An 18,552-nucleotide genomic window follows, 5' to 3' on the forward strand; every position below is an offset into this window, starting at 1 on the left:
TAATTAGCGGACGCCATGTTGCATTTGGAGAGCCCCTGATGTGCCTAAACAGTGAAAAAACCCCACAAGTGACAACATTTTGGAAACTAGACCCCTCAGGGAACTTATCTAGATGTGTGTTGAGAACCTTGAACCCCCAGGTACTTCACAGAAGTTTATAACATTGAGCCGTAAAAATAAAATTTTCACATTTTTCCCACAAAAATGTTTTTCAGACCCACTTTTGCTTTTTTATAAGGGTAACAGGAGAAATTGCACCATGCAGTTTGCTGTGCAATTTTTCCTGAGTAAGCAGATACCTCACATGTGGGGGAAAACCACTGTTTGGGCGCACGGCAGGGTTCGGAAGGGAAGGAGCGCCATTTGACTTTTTGAATGTAAAATTTGCTTGAATAATTAACGGACGCCATGTTGCATTTGGGGAGCCCCTGATGTGCCTAAACAGTGGAAACCCCCCACAAGTGACACCATTTTGGAAACTAGACCCCTCAGGGAACTTATCTTGATGTGTGTTGAGCACCTTGAACCCCCAGGTGCTTCACAGAAGTTTATAACATTGAGTCGTAAAAGTTCAATTTTCACATTTTTCCCACAAAAATGTTTTTCAGCCCCCACTTTTGCATTTTCATAAGGGTAACAGGAAAAATTGCACCATTCAGATTGTTGTGCAATTTCTCCTGAATAAGCAGATATCCCATATGTTGGGGAAAACCACTGTTTGGGCGCACGGCAGGGTTCGGTAGGGAAGGAGCGCCATTTGACTTTTTGATTGTAAAATTTGCTTGAATAATTAGCGGATGCCATGTTGCATTTGGGGAGCCCCTGATGTGCCTAAACAGTGGAAACCCCCCACAAGTGACACCATTTTGGAAACTAGACCCCTCAGGGAACTTATTTAGATGTGTGGTGAGCACTTTCAACCCCCAGGTGCTTCACAGAAGATTATAACATTGAGCCGTAAAAATCAAATTTTCACAATTTTCCAACAAAAATGTTTTTCAGCTCCCACTTTTGCATTTTCATAAGGGTAACAGGAAAAATTGCACCATGCAGTTTGTTGTGCAATTTCTTCTGAGCTAGCAGATACCCCACATGTGGGGGAAAACCACTGTATGGGCGCGCGGCAGGGTTCGGAAGGAAAGGAGCGACATTTGACTTTTTGTTTGTAAAATTTGCTTGAATAATTAGCGGATGTGCCCCTGATGTGCCTAAACAGTGGAAACCCCTCACAAGTGACAGCATTATGGAAACTAGACTCCTCAGGGAACTTATCTAGATGTGTGGTGAGCACCCTGAACCCCCAAGTCCTTTACAGAAGTTTATAACATGGAGCCGTGAAAATAAAAAAATCAAACATTTTCCACAAAAATGATGTTTTAGCCCCAATTTTTTTATTTTCTCGGGAGTAAAAGGAGAAAATGGACCCCAAAAACTTTTGTGCATTTTCTCCTGAGTACGTCAATACCCCATATGTGGGGGAAAACCACTGTTTGGGCGCACGGCAGTTTTCGGAAGGGAAGGAGTGCCATTTGACTTTTTGAATGTCAAATTTGCTTGAATAATTAGCGGACGTCATGTCGCATTTGGGGAGCCCCTGATGTGCCTACACAGTGGAAACCCCCCACAAGTGACACCATTTTGGAAACTAGACCCATCAGCGAACTTATCTAGATGAGTGGTGATCACTTTGAGCCTCCAGGTGCTTCACAGAAGTTTATAACATTGAGCCGTAAAAATAAAATTTTCACATTTTTAGCACAAAAATGTTTTTACGTCCCCACTTTTGCATTTTCCTAAGGGTAACAGAAAAAATTACACAATGCAGTTTGTTTTGCAATTTCTCCTGAGTTAGCAGATGCCCCACATGTGGGGGAAAACCACTGTATGGGCGCGCGGGAGGGTTCGGAAGGGAAGGAGCGACATTTGACTTTTTCATTGTAAAATTTGCTTGAATAATTAGTGGATGTGCCCCTGATGTGCCTAAACAGTGTAAACCCCCACAAGTGACACCATTTTGGAAACTAGACTCCTCAGGGAACTTATCTAGATGTGTGGTGAGCGCCTTTAACCCCCAAGTCCTTTACAGAAGTTAATAACATGGAGCCGTGAAAATAAAAAAATCAAACTTTTTCCACAAAATTATGTTTTAACCCCAATTTTTTTATTTTCACAAGAGTAAGAGGAGAAAATGGACCCCAAAAAATTTTGTGAATTTTCTTCTGAGTATGCCAATATCCAGTATGTGGGGGAAAACCACTGTTTGGGCGCACGGCAGTTTTCGGAAGGGAAGGAGTGCCATTTGACTTTTTGAATGTCAAATTTGCTTGAATAATTAGCGGACGTCATGTCGCATTTGGGGAGCCCCTGATGTGCCTAAACAGTGGAAACTCCCCACAAGTGACACCATTTTGGAAACTGAACCCCACTGGGAACTTACCTAGATGTGTGATGAGTACCATGAACCCCCAGGTGCTTCACAGAAGTTTATAACATTGAGCTGTAAAAATACAATTTTCACATTTTTCCACAAAAATGTTTTTCAGCCCCCACTTTTGCTTTTACATAAGGGTAACAGGAGAAATTGTACAGTTCAGTTTGTTGAACAATTTCTCCTGAGTAAGCAGATACCCCATATGTGGGGGAAAACCACTGTTTGGGCACACGGCAGGGTTCGGAAGGGAAGGAGCGCCATTTGACTTTTTGAATGTAAAATTTGTTTGAATAATTAGCGGACACCATGTTGCATTTGGAGAGCCCCTGATGTGCCTAAACAGTGAAAAAAACCCACAAGTGACACCATTTTGGAAACTAGACCCCTCAGGGTACTTATCTAGATGTGTGTTGAGAACCTTGAACCCCCAGGTGCTTCACAGAAGTTTATAACATTGAGCCGTAAAAATAAAATTTTCACATTTTTCCCACAAAAATGTTTTTCAGCCCCCACTTTTGCTTTTTTATAAGGGTAACAGGAGAAATTGCACCATGCAGTTTGTTGAGCAATTTCTCCTGAGTAAGCAGATACCCCACATATGGGGGAAAACCACTGTTTGGGCGCACGGCAGGGTTCGGAAGGGAAGGAGTGCCATTTGACTTTTTGAATATAAAATTTGCTTGAATAATTAGCGGACGCCATGTTGCATTTGGGGAGCCCCTGATGTGCCTAAAGAGTGGAAACCCCCGACAAGTGACACCGTTTTGGAAACTAGACACCTCAGGGAACTTATCTTGATGTGTGTTGAGCACCTTGAACCCCCAGGTGCTTCACAGAAGTTTATAACATTGAGTCGTAAAAAATTCAATTTTCACAATATTCCAACAAAAATGTTTTTCAGCTCCCACTTTTGCATTTTCATAAGGGTAACAGGAAAAATTGCACCATGTAGTTTGTTGCACAATTTCTGCTGAGTAAGCAAATACCCCATATGTGGGGGAAAACCACTGTTAAGGCACACGGCAGGGTTCCGAAGGGAAGGAGCGCCATTTGACTTTTTGAATGTAAAATTTGATTGAATAATTAGCGAACGCCATGTTGCATTTGGGGAGCCCCTTATGTGCCAAAACAGTGGAAACCCCCCACAAGTGACAACATTTTGGAAACTAGACCCCTCAGGGAACTTATCTAGATGTGAGGTGAGCACCTTGATCCCCCAGGTGCTTCACAGAAGTTTATAACATTGAGCCGTGAAAATAAAAAAATCAAACTTTTTCAACAAAAATCATGTTTTAGCCCCAATTTTTTTATTTTCACGAGAGTAAAAGGAGAAAATGGACCCCAAAAACTTTTGTGCATTTTCTCCTGAGTACGTCTATACCCCATATGTGGGGGAAAACCACTGTTTGGGCGCACGGCAGGGTTCGGAAGGGAAGGAGCGCCATTTGACTTTTTGAATGTAAAATTTGCTTGAATAATTAGCGGACGTCATGTTGCATTTGGAGAGCCCCTGATGTGCCTAAACAGTGGAAACCCCCCACAAGTGACACCATTTTGGAAACTAGACCCATCAGGGAACTTATCTAGATGAGTGGTGATCACTTCGAGCCCCCAGGTGCTTCACAGAAGTTTATAACATTGAGCCGTAAAAACAAAATTTTCACATTTTTAGCACAAAAATGTTTTTACGCCCCCACTTTTGCATTTTCGTAAGGGTAAAAGAAAAAATTACACTATGCAGTTTGTTGTGCAATTTCTCCTGAGTTAGCATACGCCCCACATGTGGGGGAAAACCACTGTTTGGGCGCGCGGGAGGGTTCGGAAGGGAAGGAGCGACATTTGACTTTTTCATTGTAAAATTTGCTTGAATAATTAGTGGATGTGCCCCTGATGTGCCTAAACAGTGGAAACCCCCCACAAGTGACACCATTTTGGAAACTAGACTCCTCAGGGAACTTATCTAGATGTGTGGTGAGCACCTTTAACCCCCAAGTCCTTTACAGAAGTTTATAACATGGAGCCGTGAAAATAAAATAATCAAACTTTTTCCACAAAAATTATGTTTTAGCCCCAATTTTTTTATTTCCACAAGAGTAAGAGGAGAAAATGGACCACAAAAAAATTTGTGCATTTTCTTCTGAGTACACCAATACCCCATAATTGGGGGAAAACCACTGTTTGGGCGCACGGCAGGGTTCGGAAGGGAAGGAGTGCCATTTGACTTTTTGAATGTAAAATTTGCTTGAATAATTAGCGGACGTCATGTCGCATTTGGGGAGCCCCTGATGTGCCTAAACAGTGGAAACTCCCCACAAGTGACACCATTTTGGAAACTGGACCCCTCAGGGAACTTATCTAGATGTGTGGTGAGTACCTTGAACCCCCACGTGCTTCACAGAAGTTCATAATATTGAGCCGTAAATATAAAATTTTCACATTTTTCCCACAAAAATGTTTTTCAGCCCCCACTTTTGCTTTTTTATAAGGGTAACAGGAGAATTTGCACCATGCAGTTTGTTGTGCAATTCCTCCTGAGTAAGCAGATACCCCACATGTGGGGGAAAACCACTGTTTCGGCGCACGGCAGGGTTCGGAAGGGAAGGAGCGCCATTTGACTTTTTGAATGTAAAATTTGCTTGAATAATTAGCGGACGCCATGTTGCATTTGGGGAGCCCCTGATGTGCCTAAACAGTGGAAACCCCCCACAAGTGACACCATTTTGGAAAACTAGACCCCTCAGGGAACTTATCTTGATGTGTGATGAGCACCTTGAACCCCCCAGGTGCTTCACAGAAGTTTATAACATTGAGTCGTAAAAGTTCAATTTTCACATTTTTCCCGCAAAAATGTTTTTCAGCCCCCACTTTTGCATTTTCATAAGGGTAACAGGAAAAATTGCACCATGCAGATTTTTGTGCCATTTCTCCTGAGTAAGCAGATACCCCATATGTGGGGGAAAACCACTGTTTGGGCGCACGGCACGGTTCAGTAGGGAAGGAGTGCCATTTGACTTTTTGATTGTAAAATTTGCTTGAATAATTAGCGGACGCCATGTTGCATTGGGGGAGCCCCTGATGTGCCTAAACAGTGGAAACCCCCCACAAGTGACACCATTTTGTAAACTAGACCCCTCAGGGAACTTATTTAGATGTGTGGTGAGCACTTTCAACCCCCGGGTGCTTCACAGAAGTTTATAACATTGAGCCGTAAAAATAAAATTTTCACAATTTTCCAACAAAAATGTTTTTCAGCTCCCACTTTTGCATTTTCATAAGGGTAACAGGAAAAATTGCACCATGTAGTTTGTTGTGCAATTTCTGGTGAGTAAGCAGATACCCCATATGTGGGGGAAAACCACTGTTAAGGCACACGGCAGGGTTCGGAAGGGAAGGAGCGCCATTTGACTTTTTGAATGTAAAATTTGATTGAATAATTAGCGGACGCCATGTTGCATTTGGGGAGCACCTTAAGTGCCAAAACAGTGGAAACCCCCCACAAGTGACAACATTTTGGAAACTAGACCCCTCAGGGAACTTATCTAGATGTGAGGTGAGCACCTTGAACCCCCAGGTGCTTCACAGAAGTTTATAACATTGAGCCGTAAAAATAAAATTTTCACATTTTTCACACAAAAATGTTTTCAGCCCCCACTTTTGCATTTTCATAAGGGTAACAGAAAAAGTTGCACCATGCAGTTTGTTGTGCAATTTCTCCTGAGTTAGCAGATACCCCACATGTGGAGGAAAACCACTGTTTGGGCGCGCGGCAGGGTTCGGAAGGGAAGGAGCGCCATTTGACTTTTTGATTGTAAAATTTGCTTGAATAATTATCGGATGTGCCCTTGATGTGCCTAAACAGTGGAAACCCCTCACAAGTGAAACCATTTTGGAAACTAGACTCCTCAGGGAACTTATCTAGATGTGTGGTGAGCACCCTGAACCCCCAAGTCCTTTACAGAAGTTTATAACATGGAGCCGTGAAACAAAAAAATCAAACTTTTTCAACAAAAATGATGTTTAGCCCCAATTTTTTTATTTTCACGAGAGTAAAAGGAGAAAATGGACTGCAGAAACTTTTATGCATTTTCTCCTGAGTACGTCAATACCCCATTTGTGGGGGAAATCCACTGTTTGGGCGCACGGCAGGGTTCGAAAGGGAAGGAGCGCCATTTGACTTTTTGAATGTCAAATTTGCTTGAATAATTAGCGGACGTCATGTTGCATTTGGGGAGCCCCTGATGTGCCTAAACAGTGGAAACCCCCCACAAGTGACACCATTTTGGAAACTAGACCCATCAGAGAACTTATCTAGATGAGTGGTGATCACTTTGAGCCCCCAGGTGCTTCACAGAAGTTTATAACATTGAGCCGTAAAAATAAAATTTTCACATTTTTAGCACAAAAATGTTTTTACGCCCCCACTTTTGCATTTTCATAAGGGTAAAAGAAAAAATTACACTATGCAGTTTGTTGTGCAATTTCTCCTGAGTTAGCAGATTCCCCACATGTGGGGGAAAACCACTGTTTGGGCGCGCGGGAGGGTTCGGAATGGAAGGACCGACATTTGACTTTTTCATTGTAAAATTTGCTTGAATAATTAGTGGATGTGCCCCTGATGTGCCTAAACAGTGGAAACCCCCCACAAGTGACACCATTTTGGAAACTAGACTCCTCAGGGAACTTATCTAAATGTGTGGTGAGCACCTTTAACCCCAAGTCCTTTACAGAAATTTATAACATGGAGCCGTGAAAATAAAAAAATCAAACTTTTTCCACAAAAATTATGTTTTAGCCCCAATTTTTTAATTTTCACAAGAGTAAGAGGAGAAAATGGACCACAAAATATTTAGTGCACTTTCTTCTGAGTACGCCAATACCCTATATGTGGGGGAAAACTACTGTTTGGGCGCACGGCAGGGTTCGGAAGGGAAGGACTGCCATTTGACTTTTTGAATGTAAAATTTGCTTGAATAATTAGCGGACGTCATGTCGCATTTGGGGAGCCCCTGATGTGCCTAAACAGTGGAAACTCCCCACAAGTGTCACCATTTTGGAAAACTAGACCCCTCAGGGAACTTATCTTGATGTGTGCTGAGCACCTTGAACCCCCCAGGTGCTTCACAGAAGTTTATAACATTGAGTCGTAAAAGTTCAATTTTCACATTTTTCCCGCAAAAATGTTTTTCAGCCCCCACTTTTCCATTTTCATAAGGGTAACAGGAAAAATTGCACCATGTAGTTTGTTGTGCCATTTCTCCTGAGTAAGCAGATACCCCATATGTGGGGGAAAACCACTGTTTGTGCGCACGGCACGGTTCGGTAGGGAAGGAGTGCCATTTGATTTTTTGATTGTAAAATTTGCTTGAATAATTAGCGGACGCCATGTTGCATTGGGGGAGTCCCTGATGTGCCTAAACAGTGGAAACCCCCCACAAGTGACACCATTTTGTAAACTAGACCCCTCAGGGAACTTATTTAGATGTGTGGTGAGCACTTTCAACCCCCGGGTGCTTCACAGAAGTTTATAACATTGAGCCGTAAAAATAAAATTTTCACAATTTTCCAACAAAAATGTTTTTCAGCTCCCACTTTTGCATTTTCATAAGGGTAACAGGAAAAATTGCACCATGTAGTTTGTTGTGCAATTTCTGGTGAGTAAGCAGATACCCCATATGTGGGGGAAAACCACTGTTAAGGCACACGGCAGGGTTCGGAAGGGAAGGAGCGCCATTTGACTTTTTGAATGTAAAATTTGATTGAATAATTAGCGGACGCCATGTTGCATTTGGGGAGCACCTTAAGTGCCAAAACAGTGGAAACCCCCCACAAGTGACAACATTTTGGAAACTAACCCCTCAGGGAACTTATCTAGATGTGAGGTGAGCACCTTGAACCCCCAGGTGCTTCACAGAAGTTTATAACATTGAGCCGTAAAAATAAAATTTTCACATTTTTCACACAAAAATGTTTTCAGCCCCCACTTTTGCATTTTCATAAGGGTAACAGAAAAAATTGCACCATGCAGTTTGTTGTGCAATTTCTCCTGAGTTAGCAGATACCCCACATGTGGAGGAAAACCACTGTTTGGGCGCGCGGCAGGGTTCGGAAGGGAAGGAGCGCCATTTGACTTTTTGATTGTAAAATTTGCTTGAATAATTATCGGATGTGCCCTTGATGTGCCTAAACAGTGGAAACCCCTCACAAGTGAAACCATTTTGGAAACTAGACTCCTCAGGGAACTTATCTAGATGTGTGGTGAGCACCCTGAACCCCCAAGTCCTTTACAGAAGTTTATAACATGGAGCCGTGAAACAAAAAAATCAAACTTTTTCAACAAAAATGATGTTTTAGCCCCAATTTTTTTATTTTCACGAGAGTAAAAGGAGAAAATGGACTGCAGAAACTTTTATGCATTTTCTCCTGAGTACGTCAATACCCCATTTGTGGGGGAAATCCACTGTTTGGGCGCACGGCAGGGTTCGGAAGGGAAGGAGCGCCATTTGACTTTTTGAATGTAAAATTTGCTTGAATAATTAGCGGACGTCATGTTGCATTTGGGGAGCCCCTGATGTGCCTAAACAGTGGAAACCCCCCACAAGTGACACCATTTTGGAAACTAGACCCATCAGAGAACTTATCTAGATGAGTGGTGATCACTTTGAGCCCCCAGGTGCTTCACAGAAGTTTATAACATTGAGCCGTAAAAATAAAATTTTCACATTTTTAGCACAAAAATGTTTTTACGCCCCCACTTTTGCATTTTCATGAGGGTAAAAGAAAAAATTACACTATGCAGTTTGTTGTGCAATTTCTCCTGAGTTAGCAGATTCCCCACATGGGGGGGAAAACCACTGTTTGGGCGCGCGGGAGGGTTCGGAATGGAAGGAGCGACATTTGACTTTTTCATTGTAAAATTTGCTTGAATAATTAGTGGATGTGCCCCTGATGTGCCTAAACAGTGGAAACCCCCCACAAGTGACACCATTTTGGAAACTAGACTCCTCAGGGAACTTATCTAAATGTGTGGTGAGCACCTTTAACCCCCAAGTCCTTTACAGAAATTTATAACATGGAGCCGTGAAAATAAAAAAATCAAACTTTTTCCACAAAAATTATGTTTTAGCCCCAATTTTTTTATTTTCACAAGAGTAAGAGGAGAAAATGGACCACAAAAAATTTTGTGCATTTTCTTCTGAGTACGCCAATACCCTATATGTGGGGGAAAACCACTGTTTGGGCGCACGGCAGGGTTCGGAAGGGAAGGAGTGCCATTTGACTTTTTGAATGTAAAATTTGCTTGAATAATTAGCGGACGTCATGTCGCATTTGGGGAGCCCCTGATGTGCCTAAACAGTGGAAACTCCCCACAAGTGTCACCATTTTGGAAACTGGACCCCTCAGGGAACTTATCTAGATGTGTGGTGAGTACCTTGAACCCCCAAGTGCTTCACAGAGGTTTATAACATTGAGCCGTAAAGATACAATTTTCACATTTTTCCCACAAAAATGTTTTTCAGCCCCCACTTTTGCTTTTTCATAAGGGTAACAGGAGAAATTGTACCATTCAGCTTGTTGTGCAATGTCTCCCATATGTGGGGGAAAACCACTGTTTGGGCACACGGCAGGGTTCGGAAGGGAAGGAGCGCCAATTGACTTTTTTAATGTAAAATTTGATTGAATAATTAGCGGACGCCATGTTACATAGTTTGTAAAGACGAATAAAGACTTGCATCCATCAAGTTCATCCTGTTAGTTCTGTAATTGCTAAAGTTGATCCAGAGGAGGGCAAAAACCCCAAATGATTTAGCCAATCTTCACCTGAGGAAAAATTCCCTCCCGACTCTGAAACCAGCAGTCAGAATAAATCCCTGTATCAACCTACTATTTTATTTTATTTTTAAGTATACACTGAAATCTGCCTGGTATCTAGAAATGCATCCAGTCCCCGCTTGAACTGGTGTAGTGAATCCGACATTACCGTCTCCTCACTCAGTGAATTCCATATTCTCACTGCTCTTACCGTAAAGAACCCCTTCCTATGCTGGTGCTGAAACCTTTTCTCTTCCAGTCTTAGTGAATGCCCTCTTGTTACCGTAATATCCATCCTTTTGAACAAATCCCGGGCAAGATCTCTATTCTGTCCCCTAACATATTTGTACACATTTATTATGTCCCCCCTCAACCTTCTCTTTTCCAGACTGAATAGTCCTAGTTTTGCCAATAGTAACATGTTTTGCCAATAGTAACATATTGCATTTGGGGAGCCCCTGATGTGCCTAAATAGTGGAAACCCCCCATAAGTGACACCATTTTGGAAACTAGACCCCTCAGGGAACTTATCTAGATGTGTGGTGAGTAGTGTTGAGCATTCCGATACTGTAATATCGGGTATCGGCCGATATTCGCGGTATCGGAGTTCCGATACTGAGTTCCGATATTTTTACAATATCGAATACTGGAATCGGAAGTTCCCATAATGCCTGCGCTCTGCAGTGTCTCTGAAGGATGACAAGCTGGATGGCAGTGCTCAGCTGCGATCCAGCCTGTCATCAGAATGCCATCCCAGCGTGAGAGAATTCTCCTGATTGTTTAAAAGCCGGCGGGCGGTAAAAAGCCGCCGGCTTTTAAACAATCACACAGCCCCATACTCGCTTCCCCGCAGCCTCCCACCCCGATCCTCCGCTCCCCTCGCCACCTCCCATCCCGATCATAAGTTAGGACCGGGCGGGGAGCACAGCCCCAAGGAGCAGGGAGCGAAGGACTCGGGCAGGGAAGCTGGCAGTGAAAAGATTTCAACGCCGGCTTTCCCGTACTGTGCTGCGCTTTCCCGCCGGTTATTTCAAATGAACAGCTGAGGTATCAGGTGATGCTGATCAGCTGTTCATTTGAAGTAGCCGCGGTGCCCTCAGAGGGTTCATGTGAGTTCATGCTTGACTGCATTGCATAAACTCACATGAACTTTCCCACGCCCGCACAGGTCAGCCACACCTCGCAGACCATCAGACCCATCATGATTGGTGTGTGCGCGGTGTCTGTGCGATGTCTGCGGGCGTCTGGGTGCAGGCTGACATAGGCCGATGTGACACTACTACTCCCATCGGCCTATGTCTGTCCCCCGTCCACTCGTGCCAGCAGGTTCAGCTCGATGGGAGCAGTAGTTCCCATGAGCCTGATCCTGCTATTTAAACTGCCCCATGTGTTATTTTAGCCCCTATACGTGTTTTTTTTGGCCCCCATATTTTTTTGGGGTTTTGGGTCCCCAATAAATTTTAAATACATTTCATTGGTGTCCAGTGGTTACCTAAAATAAATTAGTTTATACATTACCTGTCCCCGCCGATCGCCACCTAAAATAAAGTAAAAAATAAAAAACTACACCTATACTCACCTAGACACCTAATTCCCCGAAGCCATCGATCTCCTGCAATAAAATATAAAATAATAAACCACAACCTTATCCTTACCCCTCCGTAGTAGTCCACGAGTGTCCCACGATGATCTCCAGTTTAGAGCAGCCAAATAGAATGTGACCGCTCTGAACCTCTGCCGCCGCCAGAAAGACGGGGCCGTAAAGCAGCCCCGTCATTGCATAAGCGGGTTCGCCGGAGTTCAGGCACCGCCGCTCCGGTCAGCTCCTTTACGGCCCTGCTGTACCGTGAGAAATTCCCACGGTACAGCAGTGCCGTAAAGGAGGTCTCCGGAGCTGTGCTGACTGAATGCACTCCGGTGACCTCAGTCAGGGCTCACGCTGCCGGGAGCGGACGTGTTCCCGGCAGCGTGAGCTTACAGCAGCCATGCACAGCTGTCACCATCTCCAGATGTGACAGCTGTGCATGGGAGATCAGCGCAGGAACGTGGACAGGTAACTATTTTTTTTTAGTAAACTAAGAATTAAATATAATGGTGTGTTTTATTTCAAATAAATTATTTTTTTCTGGGTGTAGTGTGTGTTTTTTCTTTTTAACACTTTGTAGGTTAGTAATGGGGGTGTCTTTTAGATGCCCATCATTACTAACTTGGGCTTCATGGCAGCTGGCGCTGACTTGAACCCCACCACTATTACCCCCTGCCACCGCACCAGGGCAGCGTGGAAGAGCGAGGCTAAGTGCCTGAATTGGCGCATCCTATGGATGCGCCATTTCTGGGGCGGCTGACGGCTGGTGTTTCTAGCCTGGGAGGGGGCCAATATTCCTGGGCTATTAATATCAGCCCCCAGCAGTCTGCCTAGCCTTTGCTAGCTATTAAAATAGGGGGGACCCCACGTCATATTTTTGGGGGGTCTCCCATTTTAATAGCTAGTAAAGGCTAGGTATTCAGCTGGGGGCTGATATTAGTAGCCTGGGAAGCTCTGTGGGTATTACCCTCTTCCCAGGCTTCAAACATCTGCCCCAGCTTTCTGCTTAATCTCCGCTAGAGACAAAAATTACGGGGAACCCCACGCCAATTTTTTTTTAAATAAATCCTTTATTTTAACACTAAATGACAAGTACAGTAACCAACACTATCACTGTACTTAGAAACATGTCAGTCACATATATAATATCTGTCTAATCTATGTGTGATGCTCTATTATTTCTGTTGTAAATTGTCGGGTACTGCTGCTGAATTGCTGGCCGGCTTTTTTAAAGAGACGGTGCATGAAAACACTAATATTTTTTAAAATAAATCCTTTACACTAAATGACAAGTACAGTAAGCAACACTGTCACTGTACTTCTTATATATGTCCCGGTCCTATTTGTCTACCCTTTTATATGCATTACTTCAACTTTGATATACAGTAAGATTTTTAATATAGACAGTATAGGTACCGTCCCAATTTAGGGTCACCTTGCCGCTGGTGGGACGGCTTGTATACTTTTTTTGATCAAAAATAGTTCACTAAGTACCCTATATTTATTATGCAACTTTGCTTTACATTTATATATAATGATGGTAGGGTATGAGATATATTTTTGTCTTTTGTAGGTTTTGCTTCTTTTTGCTAGTGTGAACATGCTCCTATTTCTTGCATGTCTACCATCTTAGACCTCAGTTCACATTGCTTGGTTTTTTGTCTTGTTTGCATTCTGTGCAATTTAAGAGTGTGGCATCCCCTTTGTTGAGCTGATTAGTATATATGTAGCTTACCACGGGCCTAGGTGGTCTGGAGTTGGGACCCGGTCCTATTTGTCTACCCTTTTATATGCATTACTTCAACTTTGATATACAGTAAGGTTTTTAATATAGACAGTATAGGTACCGTCCCAATTTAGGGTCACCTTGCCGCTGGTGGGACGGCTTGTATACTTTTTTTGATCAAAAATAGTTCACTAAGTACCCTATATTTATTATGCAACTTTGCTTTACATTTATATATAATGATGGTAGGGTATGAGATATATTTTTGTCTTTTGTAGGTTTTGCTTCTTTTTGCTAGTGTGAACATGCTCCTATTTCTTGCATGTCTACCATCTTAGACCTCAGTTCACATTGCTTGGTTTTTTGTCTTGTTTGCATTCTGTGCAATTTAAGAGTGTGGCATCCCCTTTGTTGAGCTGATTAGTATATATGTAGCTTACCACGGGCCTAGGTGGTCTGGAGTTGGGACCCGGTCCTATTTGTCTACCCTTTTATATGCATTACTTCAACTTTGATATACAGTAAGGTTTTTAATATAGACAGTATAGGTACCGTCCCAATTTAGGGTCACCTTGCCGCTGGTGGGACGGCTTGTATACTTTTTTTGATCAAAAATAGTTCACTAAGTACCCTATATTTATTATGCAACTTTGCTTTACATTTATATATAATGATGGTAGGGTATGAGATATATTTTTGTCTTTTGTAGGTTTTGCTTCTTTTTGCTAGTGTGAACATGCTCCTATTTCTTGCATGTCTACCATCTTAGACCTCAGTTCACATTGCTTGGTTTTTTGTCTTGTTTGCATTCTGTGCAATTTAAGAGTGTGGCATCCCCTTTGTTGAGCTGATTAGTATATATGTAGCTTACCACGGGCCTAGGTGGTCTGGAGTTGGGACCCGGTCCTATTTGTCTACCCTTTTATATGCATTACTTCAACTTTGATATACAGTAAGGTTTTTAATATAGACAGTATAGGTACCGTCCCAATTTTGGGTCACCTTGCCGCTGGTGGGACGGCTTGTATACTTTTTTTTATCAAAAATAGTTCACTAAGTACCCTATATTTATTATGCAACTTTGCTTTACATTTATATATAATGATGGTAGGGTATGAGATATATTTTTGTCTTTTGTAGGTTTTACTTCTTATATATGTGACTGACATGTTTCTATGTATCTAATGTATGTGTGATGCTCTATCTTTCTGTTATAAATTGTTGAGTACCGCTGCTGAATTGCCGGACGGCTTTTTTAAAGAGACGGTGCTTGAAAACACTAATATTTTTTTAAATAAATCCTTTACACTAAATGACAAGTACAGTAAGCAACACTGTCACTGTACTTCATATATATGTGACTGACATGTTTCTATCTATCTAATCTATGTGTGAAGCTCTATTCTTTCTGTTCTAAATTGTCGGGTACCGGAGTATGCCGCTGCTGAATTGCCGGCTTTTCATGTTTCACTGTGAGCACTGTTCCCATCGATTTGGGCAACCTCCTCCCCAATACATTCTACATTATTGTTAGTTGTTTCCCTTCATGTAGAATTAACCTACAAGGAAAGAAAGGGTTTATTTTCATTCCGATATTTGTGTCCCATTGACTTGCATTGGTTTCCGGTATCGGAATCGGCGATATCCGATACTTTTTGGGTATCGCCCAATCCAATCCGATCCGATAGCTCCTGATATCGGAAGGTATCGCTCAACACTAGTGGTGAGCACCTTGAACCCCCAGGTTCTTCACAGAAGTTTATAACATTGAGGCGTAAAAATAAAATTTTCACATTTTTCCCACAAAAATGTTTTTCAGCCCCCACTTTTGCTTTTTCATAAGGTAACAGAAAAAATTACACTATGCAGTTTGTTGTGCAATTTCTCCTGAGTTAGCAGATAACCCCACATGTGGTTGAAAACCACTGTTTCGGCACGCGGGAGGGTTCGGAAGGGAACGAGCGCCATTTGACTTTTTCATTGTAAAATTTGCTTGAATAATTAGCGGATGTGCCCCTGATGTGCCTAAACAGTGGAAACCCCCCACAATTGACACCATTTTGGAAACTAGACTTCTCAGGGAACTTATCTTGATGTGTGGTGAGCGCCTTTAACCCCCAAGTGCTTTACAGAAGTTTATAACATGGAGCCGTGAAAATAAAAAAATCAAACTTTTTCCACAAAAATTATGTTTTAGCCCCAATTGTTTTATTTTCACAAGGGTAAGAGGAGAAAATGGACAACAAAAATTTTTGTGCATTTTCTCTGTAGTACGCCAATACCCCATATGTGAGGGAAAACCACTGTTTGGGCGCACGGCAGGGTTCGGAAGGGAAGGAGTGCCATTTGACTTTTTGAATGTAAAATTTGCTTGAATAATTAGCGGACGTCATGTTGCATTTGGGGAGCCCCTGATGTGCCTAAACAGTAGAAACTCCCCACAAGTGACACCATTTTGGAAACTGGACCCCTCAGGGAACTTATCTAGATGTGTGGTGAGTACCTTGAGCCCCCAGGTGCTTCACAGAAGTTTATAACATTGAGCCGTAAAAATACAATTTTCACATTTTTCCCACAAAAATGTTTTTCAGCCCCCACTTTTGCATTTTCATAAGGGTAACAGGATAAATTGCACCATGCAGTTTGTTGAGCAATTTCTCCTGATTAAGAAGATACCCCACATGTGGGGGAAAACCACTGTTTGGGCGCACAGCAGGGTTCGGAAGGGAAGGAGCGCCATTTGACTTTTTGAATGTAAAATTTGCTTGAATAATTAGCGGACGCCATGTTGCATTTGGGGAGCCACTGATGTGCCGAAACAGTGGAACCCTCCCACAAGTGACACCATTTTGGAAACTAGACCCCTCAGGAAACTTATCTAGATGTGTGGTGAGTACCTTGAACCCCCAGGTGCTTCACAGAAGTTTATAACATTGAGCCGTAAAAATAAAATTTTCACATTTTCCCACAAAAATGTTTTTCAGCCCCCACTTTTGCATTTTCATAAGGGAACAGGAGAAATTGCACCATGCAGTTTGTTGTGCAATTTCTGCTGAGTAAGCAGATGCCTCATATGTGGGGGAAAGACACTGTTTGGGCGCACGGCAGGGTTCAGAAGGGAAGGAGCACCATTTGACTTTTTGAATGTAAAATTTGCTTGATTATTTAGCGGACGCCATGTTGCATTTGGGGAGCCCCTGATGTGCCTAAACAGTGGAAACCCCCCACAAGTGACACCATTTTGGAAACTAGACCGCTCAGGTAACTTAGCTAGATGTGTGGTGAGCACCTTGAACCCAAAGGTGCTTCACAGAAGTTTATAACATTGAGCCGTAAAAATAAAATGTTCACATTTTTCCCACAAAAATGTTTTTCAGCCCCCACTTTTGCATTTTCATAAGGGTAACAGAAAAAATTGCACTATGCAGTTTGTTGCACAATTTCTCTTGAGTTAGCAGATACCCGACACGTGGGGGAAAACCACTGTTTCGGCGCACGGCAGTGTTCGGAAGGGAAGGAGCGCCATTTGACTTTTTGAATGTAAAATGTGCTTGAATAATTAGCGGACGCCATGTTGCATTTAGGGAGCCCCTGATGTGCGTAAACAGTGGAAAGCCCCCACAAGTGACACCATTTTGGAAACTAGACTCCTCAGGGAACTTATCTAGATGTGTGGTGAGCACCTTTAACCCCCAAGTCCTTTACAGAAGTTTCTAACATGGAGCCGTGAAAATAAAAAAATCAAACTTTTTCCACAAAAATTATGTTTTAGCCCCTATTTTTTTATTTTCACAAGGGTAAGAGGAGAAAATGGACCCCAAAAACTTTTGTTTGTTTTCTCCGGAGTACGCCAATACCCCATATGTGGGGAAAATACAATGTTTGGGCGCACGGCAGAGTTCAGAATGGAAGGAGCACTGTGTGACTTTTTGAACGCAAAATTGGCTGGAATCGAGAGCGGACGCCATGTCGCTTTTGGAGAGCCCCAAATGTGCCTAAATAGTTGAAACCCCCCACAAGTGACCCCATTTTGGAAACTACACCCCTCAAGGATTTTATCAAGGGGTATAGTGAACATTTTGAACCCAGAGATGCGATACAGAATTTGATGACATTAGGTCATCATATTGAATAAGTTGTCATTAGTCTTGAGCGCAAGTGCTCGCTACTTGAGTTTGCATCAGGTACTCAGATATGCACTCAGGTGAAATGCTCGAGTCCCCGCTCGCATGTTTCATGGTTATTAGACACCCCCGCAAGTTTTTTTTGGCCGCGAAGCATATGGGGCGGAGACCCAAGCACCCGCGATACTCAATGTATACCCGAGCACCCGATGCAAACTCAAGTAGCGAGCACTTGTATTCAACACTAGTTGCCATATCGTCATCTTTTTTTCTTTGTTTTCTTTTTTTTTTTTTACTTTTGCAAAAAACAACAACCCTAACCCTAACATTAGCACAACCCTAACCCCAACCCCAGCCCTAGCGATTACAGAGATACCAGAATGATATCGGGTTTTTATGATTGACAGCTGTCACACACTAAAAGACACATATTTTGTAAAATCTAGTTCATATCGCCATATTTTGAGAGTTATAATTTTTCCATATTTTGACCGACAGAGTGATGGCTTGTTTTTTGCGGGATGAGTTGACGTTTTTATTGGTGCCATTTTAAGGCACATGACATTTTTTGATCGCTTTCTATTCCAGCTTTTGGGAGGCAGAATAAACAAAAACCAACAATTCAGGAATTGTCTTTTTTTTTTTTATTCTACCCTGCGTGTGGTAAAATTGATAAGGCAGCGTTATTCTTCAGGTCAGTACGTTTACAGCGGTACCACATTTATATAGTTTTTCTATGTTTTGGCGCTATTACACAATAAAAGTTATTTTATAGAAAAAAATATTTTTTTGCATCGCTTTATTCTGAGAGCTATAACTTTTTGATTTTTCAGGTGATGGAGATCTATGGCAGCTTGTTTTTTGCAGGACAAGATGA

Source organism: Phyllobates terribilis, unplaced genomic scaffold (assembly GCF_046119375.1).
Source record: "Phyllobates terribilis strain yellow unplaced genomic scaffold, ASM4611937v1 Scaffold_11__3_contigs__length_659146591, whole genome shotgun sequence".
NCBI classification, from domain to species: Eukaryota; Metazoa; Chordata; class Amphibia; order Anura; family Dendrobatidae; genus Phyllobates; species Phyllobates terribilis.